At 41.4% G+C, this 3,661-nt stretch overlaps 1 long non-coding RNA gene across 3 annotated transcripts in view; it reads right to left on the bottom strand.

The window, feature by feature from the left end:
- Positions 1-1,327, bottom strand: part of LOC123597023 — a 47,716-nt gene extending 46,389 nt beyond the window's left edge. For 2 of the 3 annotated variants that reach the window (XR_006711920.1, XR_006711919.1), the window contains exon 1: positions 1-1,327. This exon is cut by the window's left edge and continues 2,173 nt beyond it. This is a non-coding gene — a long non-coding RNA (uncharacterized LOC123597023). The other variant, XR_006711921.1, reaches the window with a different exon arrangement.
- Between the last annotated feature and the right edge of the window lie 2,334 nt (positions 1,328-3,661).

Consider the following 3,661-nt stretch of genomic DNA (forward strand, 5'->3'; position numbering starts at 1 on the left):
TCAACCTTTACATTTTGCCTGTATCATTTACTAGCTGTTTGATGTGGGCAAGTTTACTTATTCAATAAGTATTTCTTCAGCTCCTAGTATGCGCCAAACTGAATTCTTGGCACTGGGAACAGTTGTGAAGGGAACAGATGAAGTCTCTGTTCTTCAGGAATGCGTATTCCAGCATGGGGCTGGAGGCAGACAATAAGCAAGTATCACGCTAAGGGCTGTAAGATACACGGTACTTGTTAGTGACCAGGGATGGAAAATGTCCGTTTCTCTGAGGTGGTCAGAAAAGGCTTCTCTACAAAGGTGATATCTGAGCTGAAAGGTAGGAAGGAGCCATCTTTGAGTTAGGGAAGTGTGTGTGCTCTAGGCAGCGAGAACAGTAAGTGCAAAGGTCCTGAGGTGGGACCGGGTTTAGTAAATTTGAGACCCAGAAGAAACCTCACTGTGACTGGAGTATCATGACTGAGAGTCTGGTAGGAGATGGAAGTGGAGACATGGTTAAGGACCAGAATATCCATGTGGTTAAAGAAGGAAAGGAGCGGGAATTTTATTCTGACTGCAATGGGTTACTGAGGTCTTTGAGTCTCGGTGCCCTCACTTCTGAATGAAGATAATGATGGTACTCACCTTAACCTCTTGTGAAGATTGAGATGACTGACATAGAGAAGAGTCTGGAACCTAGTCCAGGACTTTGCTTGCAGGGCTCAGCAATTCACTCTGTGAGCTAAGGTTTAATGAAGTAGTCAGTTAGGAGTCAGAGGGTAGGGTTAGTAGAATTCACAGAGCTCAACTGTGGAAAGCAGAGAGACCACAGAGGAAATAGAAGGTCAGTGGACCTCTCTCCATCTCTATGTATCTTTTTATGTTGCCTCTATTTTCCTGTCTCTCTCTGAACATTATCTTAATTTTTCTCCCCATTTTTTATATGCCCTTTCAATTCAAGAGGTTACAATCATTTGATAGACTCAGTTTCTCAGTGTCTCAATTCCAGACACCTGAGACAGAGGATGTGACAGACTGACTTTGGTCAGGAGCCAATACCTGGTCCAATCAGGAGGACTTCAGAGCGTAGGGTCCCTGAGAAGAGGTTCTGGATACAGCCAGCATGAATGGCATATTTCTCCACAGTAGAAACAAGTGCATAGGGAAGGGATGGATGCCTGCATGATTTATGTATGCATGAATGGAAGAGGAATAAATGAATGGCAGATGGATGGATGCTTATCAAGCCCAAACTAATCAATTTAGGAGAGATGTGGTATGGGTTTTCTTTTAAGTTTAAATCCAAGTTAGTTAACATATAGTGTAATAATGATTTCAGGAAGTGAATTTAGTGATTCATCACTTACAAATAACACCCAGGGCTCATCCCAGCAAGTGTCCTCTTTGTTGCCCATTGCCCATTTAGCCCATCCTCCCACCCAACACCCTACCAGCAACCTTCAGTTTGTTCTCTGTATGTAAGAGTCTCTTATTGTTTGTCTCCTTCTCTGTTTTCATATTATTTTTGCTTCCCTTCCCTTAATTCATCTTTTTTTTTGTTTCTTAAATTTCACATGAGTGAAGTCATATGATATTTGTCTTTCTCTAATTTTGCTTAGCATAATACACTCTAGTTCCATCCATGTAGTTGCAAATGGCCAGATATCATTCTTTTGGATTGCCAAGTAATACTCCATTGTATATACTACATCTTCTTTACCCATACATCCATCGATGGACATTTAGGCTCTTTCCATAGTTTGGCTGTTGTTGATAGAGCTGCTATTAATATCGGGGTTCATGCATCCCTCCGAAACAGCACACTGTATCCCTTAGATAGATATCTAGTAGTGCAATTGCTGGGTCGTAGGGTAGTTCTATTTTTAATTTTTTGAGGAACCTCCATACTGTTTTCTAGAGTGGCTGCACCAGCTTGCATTGCCACCAGCAGTGCAAAAGACATCCTCTTTCTCCGCATCCTCGCCAGCATCTATTGTTGCCTGAGTTGTAACTGTTAGCCATTCTGACAGGTGTAAGGTGATATCTCATTGTGGTTTTGATTTGTCTTTCCCTGATGATGAGTGATGTTGAGCATTTTTTCATGCGCCGGTTGGCCATCTGGATGTCTTCTTTGGAAAAGTGTCTATTCATGTCTTTTGTCCATTTCTTCACTGGATTATGTGTTTTTTGGGTGTTGAGTTTGTTAAGTTCTTTATAGATTTTGGATACTAACCCTTCATCTGATATGTCGTTTGCAAGTACCTTCTCCCATTGCGTTGGCTGCCTTTTAGTTTTGCTGATTGTTTCCTTCGCTGTGCAGAAGTTTTTTTTTTTAACTTGATGAGGTCCCAATAGTTCATTTTTGCTTTTATTTCCCTTGCTTCCAGAGACACGCCGAGTAAGAAGTTGCTGAGGTCCAAGAGGTTTTTGCCCGTTTTCTCCTCCAGGATTTTGATGGCTTCCTGTCTTCCATTGAGGTCTTTCATCCATTTTGAGTTTATTTTTGTGTATGGTGTAACAGAGTGGTCCAGGTTCATTCTTCTGCATGTCGCTGTCCAGTTTTCCCAACACGACGTGCTGAAGAGACTGTCTTTATTCCATGGATATTCTTTCCTGTTTTGTCAAAGATTAGTTGGCCATACGTTTGTGGGTCCATTTCTGGGTTCTCTATTCTGTTCCATTGATCTGAGTGTCTGTTTTTGTGCCAGTCTCGCACCTTCTTGATGCTTAAAACTTTGTAATACAGCTTGAAATCTGGAATTGTGATGCCTCCAGCTTTGGTTTTCTTTTTCAGGATTGCTTTGGCTATTCGGGGGTCTTTCCTGGTTCCATACAAGTTTTAGAGTTGGTCGTTCTAGCTCTGTGAAGAATGCTGGTGTTATTTTGATAGGGATTGCATTGAATATGTAGATTGCTTTGGGTAGTAGCTACATTTTAACAATATTTGTTCTTCCTATCCAGGAGCATGGAATGTTTTTCCATTTTTTTTGTGTTTTCAGTTTATTTCATAAGCTTTCTATAGTTTTCAGTGTATAGGTTTTTCACCTCTTTAGTTAGGTTTATTCCTAGATATTTTATAGTTTTTAGTATAATAGTAAATGGGATCGATTCCTTGATTTCTCTTTCCGCTGCTTCATTATTGGTGTATAGAAATGTAACTGATCTCTGTACATTGATTTTATATCCTGTGACCTTGCTGAATTCATGGATCAGTTCTAGCAGATTTTTGTGAGGTCTTCTGGATTTTCCTCATAGATTATCATGTCATCTGTGAAGAGTGAAAATTTGACTTCCTCCTTGCCAATTTTGATGTCTTTTCTTTTTTTTTTCAACGTTTATTTTTTATTATTTTTGGGACAGAGAGAGACAGAGCATGAACGGGGGAGGGGCAGAGAGAGAGGGAGACACAGAATCGGAAACAGGCTCCAGGCTCTGAGCCATCAGCCCAGAGCCCGAAGCGGGGCTCGAACTCACGGACCGCGAGATCGTGACCTGGCTGAAGTCGGTCGCTTAACCGACTGCGCCACCCAGGCGCCCCAATGTCTTTTCTTTATGTTGTCTGATTGCTGAGGCTAAGACTTCCAACACTATGTTGAATAACAGTGGTGAGAGTTGTGTTGTGTTCCTGACCTTGGGGGAAAGCTCTCAGTTTTTCCCCATTGAGGATGATATTAACTGTGAG

Source organism: Leopardus geoffroyi, chromosome A1 (assembly GCF_018350155.1).
Source record: "Leopardus geoffroyi isolate Oge1 chromosome A1, O.geoffroyi_Oge1_pat1.0, whole genome shotgun sequence".
Classification (NCBI taxonomy): domain Eukaryota; kingdom Metazoa; phylum Chordata; class Mammalia; order Carnivora; family Felidae; genus Leopardus; species Leopardus geoffroyi.